The sequence below is a fragment of the Podarcis raffonei genome, chromosome 5 (assembly GCF_027172205.1).
Source record: "Podarcis raffonei isolate rPodRaf1 chromosome 5, rPodRaf1.pri, whole genome shotgun sequence".
Lineage (NCBI taxonomy): Eukaryota > Metazoa > Chordata > Lepidosauria > Squamata > Lacertidae > Podarcis > Podarcis raffonei.
In genome coordinates, this window is record NC_070606.1 from 22,878,971 (window position 1) to 22,887,097 (window position 8,127).

At 42.6% G+C, this 8,127-nt stretch overlaps 1 long non-coding RNA gene across 1 annotated transcript; it reads right to left on the reverse strand.

Moving 5' to 3' along the window:
• Window positions 1–3,744: 3,744 nt before the first annotated feature.
• LOC128413403 (uncharacterized) lies at window positions 3,745–7,495 on the reverse strand. The gene is made up of 3 exons (XR_008330327.1): window positions 7,401–7,495; window positions 6,744–6,869; window positions 3,745–3,854 (listed from the first exon to the last, which is right to left on the reverse strand). It is a non-coding gene; the product is annotated as an uncharacterized LOC128413403 (long non-coding RNA).
• Between the last annotated feature and the right edge of the window lie 632 nt (window positions 7,496–8,127).

Consider the following 8,127-nt stretch of genomic DNA (forward strand, 5'->3'; position numbering starts at 1 on the left):
AATGGTAATAGCATTACACACATGTCACCACACCTCACAATCACATGCAGTGTCATTAATTATGACAGCCCTGTGAGGTATTCCAGAATTATTTCCTCATACTGCAGGTGAGGTGATGGGGGGTGATGTTGAAAGAAAAGGGTTTTGCTTACGGCCACTGAGTGAGGACAAAGCTGAGGTGAGAGGTGAGCTGAGGACTCACAGATCATGATTTCTGGTTTTCTCCTATGCTATACCAGCTATTGTAATGAACTTGTGTCATGGCTATTGAGAAAGTAGGGACACCTCACTGAAATAGAGATTTTTTTACTTGAAATAAAAGGGATTGGGGCATTTTCTGTTAAGGATGACCTTGAAAGGCTGGTATGTGGGGATAACGATGCTGTCCTTCCTTATAGTGTTATTGTAAGGATTACCAAGGACAATATATTCTCCACATAATATGTGAGAAGTGCTTTGAGCATTCCACAACGTAATAAAAATGCTGCTAGTGCTAGATGGATTTCATTAGGCACTCTGTGGGCTGGTTTGCACAGAAACGATGTGGTGACTCAAGTGTGATCAAACACCACAGATAGAACTTTCATGTCATCTCAAACACAATGCTTTTTCATACAGATGCCAGTCATCAAAGCCCCTTTCAGACAAGCTTGGGTGAATGACTCTGCAAAGGGGACATGTCAGGATCACAGTGGCACGCCATGCCCCCTAAGCCTACATGCATGAAAACATTCCATGTGCCTACAAACTGTACAAATATAGACCTGTTTGGGTGAAGCGCCCGCATTTTGAGAGATCCCTTTTGTACCTAAGCTCTTTTCATGTTGTCAGTTGAATGCACGTAGATTAGGGCACTCTAGTCTCACTCCACCCCCAGGGGAAGAATTTGGTGTTTCAGATTTCTGCAGTGCCCTATGCAAGGCCAAAATTTGGCACCCCACTTCCTGTTCTGCTCAGTTCACTCCCTTGACACCCTGTGGTGACCCCTAGGCTTGGCACCTAGTGCGGCAGAGCCAGTTGTCCTGCCCTAAATCCACCTCTGCCCCCCCAACATTAATTTATGAAAATGGATCAAGTGCAGACCCTCCAAGAGTCCATATTTTCCAAGGGCAGCCCCGGGTTTACAGAAGCCATCCCAGTTTCTGATTTGATTCTGGATTGTCCCACTTTTCCTTAGGACGTTGGAGGGTATGGTAGGCTGTCCCTATTTTCATCGGATAAATGTTAGAGGGTATGGAGTTATCCAAGTCCAGAGCCATCTGAAGGCAGCCCTGTATAGGGAAGTTTTTTAATGTTTGTTGTTGTTGTTGTTGTTGTTGTTGTTGTTGTTGTTGTGAAGCTGCCCAGAGTAGCTGGGGCAACCCAGTTAGATGGGTGGTATATAAGCAGTAAAATTATTATTATTGAACAGAACATCCCTATTTTCATCTGATAAATGTTGGAGGGTATGCAGTTAAAACTGTAAAGCAATCAAATAATATACATGCATGTGCAACAGCCCCTGTGTTGCATTACAGCATTTCTGGGTTGACAGTTGGTTCTTCTAGACCAAGGATGGGAAGCCTGTAGTCCTCTGATTGCTACTGGACTACAGTTTCCAACATTCCTGACTATTGGCTATGTTGGCTAGGGCTGATGGGAGCTGGAGTTTAACAACATCTGGCAGAACAGAAGTTCCCTATCCTTGGTCTAGGCGTATTGACAGTACTTACTTTAAGTACTTATTTGTGTTTATGGTAGTTGTGCTTATAGGGACAGTTAGTGGTATATTGTAGGATACGCAGTTATACAATAATGAATATATAAGATCCCAGGGTGGTATTGAACTAAGTCTTATTCAGAGTAGACCTGTTGAAATTAAGGAACATGGCTAAGCTAGGTCCATTAATTTGAGTGGGTGTACTTTGAGTAACGGGACGCGGGTGGCACTGTAGGTTAAACCACAGAGCCTAGGACTTGCCGATCCGAAGGTCGGCGGTTCGAATTCCTGCGACAGGGTGTGCTCCTGTATGCTCGGTCTCTGCTCCTGCCAACCTAGCAGTTCGAAAGCATGTCAGAGTACAATTAGATAAATAGGTACTGCTCTGGCAGGAAGGTAAATGGCATTTCCGAGCACTGCTCTGGTTCGCCAGAAGCGGCTTAGTCATGCTGGCCACATGACCTGGAAACTGTACGCCGGCTCCCTCAGCCAATAAAGCGAGATGAGCGTCACAACCCCAGAGTCAGCCACAACTGGACCTAATGGTCAGGGGTTCCTTTACCTACTTTGAGTAATACCTAGTTGAATGCCACTCACAATGCATTTGGGAGCTTAGTGAGCGCATCATAAGGGCTGTGAAATAATAATTCCCCTTTATTTGGGGATGAGGGCTGCAGATTAAAGATTTTATCTCGCATGTTTACATGCACGTTAAACTATGACAAAATATGTTATCTGAGTAGACCAGGCATAGGCAAACTCGGCCCTCCAGATGTTTTGGGGCTACAACTCCCATCATCTCTAGCTAACAGGACCAGTGGTCAGGGATGATGGGAGTTGTAGCCCCAAAACATCTGGAGGGCCGAGTTTGCCAATGCCTCGAGTAGGCCAAGCAAAGTATTCCTTTGGAGGCCCTGGTTGACCATTTGGCTAAAAGTTTGGGAAATAATTTGATGTCATCTGTGTCTATACCTAGGGAATGCTAGATAAAAACAATTCCTTTTTATATAGTAATATTCTTCCAACTATCATTTTGTAAAGCATCTGGTTTTATGCTTCTTTCCAAGTTGATCAGTGATTTAAACAGTTTGTGGCTACATTAAAATAATAACCAATAGTATAATTAAGCACTACACTCACAAAATAAAACAATCACAAAACAAAACAGTTGCAGCTGAAGTGAAAATAGCCCCAGTACCTGCATTTCATAGATCTGTTTTTCATAGATCTGTTTTTAGTGGCAGTCACCTGAGAAAGCATCTTCCTCTCCCTTGGATGTCCAACGCAAAATGAAAGATCGTTCCTGAGATCGCTGTATATTATGGGGAACTTGAGTGGGGGGTGTCTCTGACTTCATATTAGCTATGAAACTTCAACCCTGCCTACTCTGAATCTTCTGGCATAGACAGAGAATGCAGATAAAAGACAAGGCACCATCTTTTTCCTTCTGCCAGGTTTTGGAGAATGTTAGATGCAGAATGAGTCTGTCACGTTGCTTTCAGTAAAACTCCCCCAGTCCCTTGCACTGTGACTAGCACATCACCATCTAAATCACAAAAGTAAGTAGCTGTTTTAACTCTGAAATTTCTAGTCACATTTAACAGTTTAACTTGCAAATTTAAAATTGTCAATTTGTTTTTTGCTGTAGTTTGAACTGCGTTTCAATCAGCTAACATGCCTATTTTCTTGATCCATTATTTTATGTGCAATACATTATCTCTCCATTTAAAGTTGAAGACATTTGTAATTAACCTTCAAGTGACATAATTTTGCTGGAAGCCACAAATGCTTGAAACTGCAGAGTTTTTCACTGTCCCAAATGAAGAATAAAATGTATTGTGAAAGATGGTAGGGGACGGATATAGATATGAACTGTTTCATCAAAGCAAAATGGAGATTTGTCATAGAGTAATTAATAGCATAGTGTTTAAACAGCCAAATCTGTTATTTCTGTTTAAAAGAGTGAAAATGGGTTCTTTGATGTTCAATGAAAAGATGCCATAAAGGGATGATTGTAAATAAAGTACATAGGGGGAAAAAGTTGACTGACATCTTCAACCTTGGAAACAGGGATGGATGAATCAGTCCATTTTCAGTCCATGGCATTTCTGCATGTTTACCAATCCCATTTCCTCATAAATCTGCCTGGATTTTCCTTTAAACAGACACAGAAATGTACATTAAATATATTTTTAAAATTCTTCTTCTTAAAACATATTCCACAAACAACATAGTTGTGATTCGAGGACCCTGGTTGCAGCTGTGAGGGTATTGGTGGCGAGCCTCTTGGGCTCGGGTGGCGGTTAGGCATTGGAATGTGTTGTTGGTATATGGAAGGGCAAGCTGTGGCCATCAGCTACCCCTTCATTTATGAGTATTCCGTTAAAGGAATCCGGCGGTCGTGGATCCTGTCTGATGCCCTGTGTGGCGGGGGGCCATGGCACGACCCTCGGTGACATCAGGGGAGAGCTTATAGTTGTATTTGCATCAACAGGCTCCCCCTACGGGTGGTTAACCCCTCATCAGACTCACCCCTCTCCGAGTGGGTGGAGTAAAATTTGCTGTGGTCCAATGCCTAAGGCAATACCTTCTCACATGTTGTAATCAATAAAGTTGTGGCCTTTTCTTGCCCATTAACCTAATATACTGTGTCCACGTGTTTTCATTCCCCAAACGGGGATCAGGTCCTTGAATCACAAAGCCTCTCCTCCTTCCGGAGGGGAGGGATTGTGAGCGGGAGTCGATTCCCGCGTCACGCAGGGGGCATTCTGCCCCCTGCCCTCTCATCATCGCTGGCACGCCACGCCTCCCAGTTGGGCACGAGTCACCCACCCACCACTCCCTTTAGGGCATAGCTTCTTGCCTGGCCTTGCTATGGACCCATGGTTGGTCGCCCTGGTTGCCCAGGGGGCCTGGTAGGAGCCTTTGACTCATGGAAAAATCTGAAGCACAATGGCAGGGAGAGCTGGCGCGGCCGCATTTGAGCGGCTAAACCACGCCCCCGCGGCAGCACCCGATTGGGTGCCCAACTGGGAGGTGTGGCGCTCCAGCGATGATGAGAGGGCAGGGGGCATTCTGCCCCCTGCGTGACGCGGGAATCGTCTTCCGCTCACAATCCCTCCCCTCCGGAAGGAGGAGAGGCTTTTCAAATACACATTCTCTCAAAATACATATTTTAAACACTTTGGCAAAATGTGAAATCTGGAGAACAAGTTCAGCTCCAGTCTGAACCTTACTCCAAGACATGCCAATCAGCTCACTTCGTACCAGGACTCAAGCATCCCTATTGGGGAGGTGGCTCACTGATGAATCCTATTGATCAGGCCTCCCCATCAGAGCAAAAATTGAAATGAGTGATACAGATGAAGTTATTTTGAATTTCAAAACTTGAAAAATTAACAAGATGGGGGGTTTGGGGGTTACTTTGGCCGTTAAGAATGAATTAAGCACAGGTGAGTCAAATTTAGGCATGAAGTCTCTTGTTAATGGGAAAACTTATTGTCACCTGCCTAATCCTTCTCGTCTCTCTTGCAAGGATTTTCAAACACGTTTAAAAGGATGTGGTTTTGTCTGCTTCCTGATGTGTTTTGTCTGCTTTCTTCCAGGCAGAGGGCCTTCTCGATAGTGGCACCCTCCATGTGGAATGCCCTCCCATCAGATGTCAAGAAAATAAACAACTTTCTGACTTTTAGAAGACATCTGAAGGCAACCCTTTTTAGGGAAGTTTTAATGTTTGATGTTTTATCCTTTTTTTAATATTCTGTTGGCAGCCGCCCAGAGTGGCTGGGGAAACCCAGCCAGATGAGTGGGGTATAAATAAATTGTTGTTGTTGCTGTTATTACTACTACTTTGTTGTAGGTAGGCAGTCTAGATGCCACAAGAAGTCTCCAAACCGGATGGCTCCATGCTAATATAATGAAACAACTCATAGGGACACACATTCAGAAAAAAGAATGTCTCCAAGCCCAATTTAAAATTTTAATTCATCATTGCCAGAAAAAAAAAAAAACAATTTCCCTCTCTGTGAGATTTCAGTATACTGTGAGAGAATAGAGTGGGATGGACTATGCATGTTTACTCAGAAATATATGAACTACCAGCACAAGCTAATCAACTACTTCATAACCTCCTTTAATCACTTCTGTCTTTTCATGTGCTTTTAAAAATTTTGGCTGACCCTATTTTGCAGAACTATGTAATATAGATTTCTTTTGGGTTGTTTTTAATACACTAGCTGAAATATAGTCTGCCTCAGCTTTCCATTAAAAATTGTAGTATCCAACAGGCAAAATTATCCATGCAAATTCAAAGAGTTTTAACTATTAGCTTTAATTGGCCCCAATTAACACATGGTAATTTTTGCAGAGGTTCATCTGCAGAACTGGTACCACGTGGCATGTTTGACCAGGTATGAACACCAAGTTTGGACACTGAATGGTGAGAAAGATAAGAAATTGTTTGGTCGGTTAAAAACATCCATTCATTTGTCCTCCAAATTTTTCACTGCCTATAATTTGGTTAGGTCATAAACATGCCTGTGAACAAGACTACATATTGCGAGAAGCCTACCTTAGGTGACCATAAAAACTAGTAGATCTGGAAATTTCTTTAGCTGTTGACAAATTTTCATAAGGACTTTTAAAAAGGCATACTGATGTGGAAAGATGAAGTACTGAACTTAAAACTAGAAAAAATAAGAAAAGCCAAAACTGACAGATTCACCCATCCTAAACACACACAGTTCTTGATTTAAAATACCCCATGATGTCACCCCCTGGCCTAGAATTGAAATGAGCTCTGCTCAAGAAGTGGGAAGCATATAATAAATGACAAGTCCTTCCTTCCATTCTTGAGGTGCTTCCAAACAAGTTTTTATTGTGGGATGGCTGCTCCTCAGGCATACAAGTTCATTGAAACATCCACACAACATTTTTGTCATCAAAATGTTAGCTCGTATTTTATCCACATTTAAGCTGAGGAAAATGAAATAAGATGGAAGGGGGGAAAACATTACCAATAACCCATTTGTGAACTGTCACTAACCTGTTTACAATATTTAATTTCTTTCTGGAAGCACCCTCAACACTTCTTCTGCAGAATTTTAGCCTATATAGTTCTTTCCTCTGATCATGCCTCTTCCAGAAGGGAAATATAGATCATCCCTCAGCTCTGTTAAGCAAAACAAGCAATGTCTGCAAATTAGTCCCTTAGCATGTCGCGATCCCTCTTAATAAGTCTAATTAACTAGTCCCTCTAGTTAATAAGTCTAACTAACTAGCAGCTACTGTAAAATATATAACGTGCATCTGTGAATTATTTCACACAAACCTCCGTTGACATGCAAATAAGGAGCTATTGCACAAAAATAATAAGCAGGATTTAAAATTGGGAACGTGGCTGAATTCCATGCCATCTAAATTCTGTTCCAAATATTAGGGGGTTGTATCTGGCAGAATTGCACCCCAAAATGCCATTTTGGCATATTGAAAATCTTCTTTCAGTTTATCTCCCTCTCCCCATCCATACACAAGCACCCACCCACCACCACCAAAGGTTTACTGTCAGAGTTTGTAAGAGTGAAAACTAGACACCCTTAGAGAAGTTTCTTCATGAGTCACTGTTCTGATATAAGAAGGAGGTAAGCTCAAATCAGTGACTCACAAAGAGGCACAATAGACAGCATTCTCCAAAAGCAAATACCTTTGCTTCATATCTGTATTAGGAGTTCTTTGAGTGATCCAGATACATTAGATGAAGAATTGGGATAACTCTACAGGAGGCTGAAGGAGGTACAACCAGAGCTGCAATTCACAAAGAGATGCATTATTAGACAATCTCTAGCAAGAATTTTGGGGATGCGGGTGGTGCTGTGGGTTAAACCACAGAGCCTAGGACTTGCCGATCAGAAGGTTAGCGGTTCGAATCAGCGCAACGGGGTGAGCTCTCGTTCCTCAGTCCCTGCTCCTGCCAACCTAGCAGTTCGAAAGCATGTCAAAGTGCAAGTAGATAAATAGGTACCACTCCAGCGGGAAGGTAAACGGCGTTTCTGTGCACTGCTCTGGTTCGCCAGAAGCAGCTTAGTCATGCTGGCCACATGACCCGGAAGCTGTACGCCGGCTCCCTCGGCCAATAAAGTGAGATGAACGCCGCAACCCCAGAGTCGGTCACGACGGGACCTAATGGCCAGGGGTCCTTTTACCTTTAGCAAGATTTTGGTTCTGCCATAGCCTTCATTATAATTTCATTTTTTAAAAAATATAATTTGGGGTACACTAGCACTTCTCTAGCAGTGACACACTAATGTCCCCATCACACAATTTGTGAATTACTGGTTTTATGCAGGAATTTTTTTTTAAAGCATTTTTTAAAAAAAAAGTCTGTTAAAACCAGCATTTTTTATTTCACCTTCGCTGAAAGTACAAAAGCT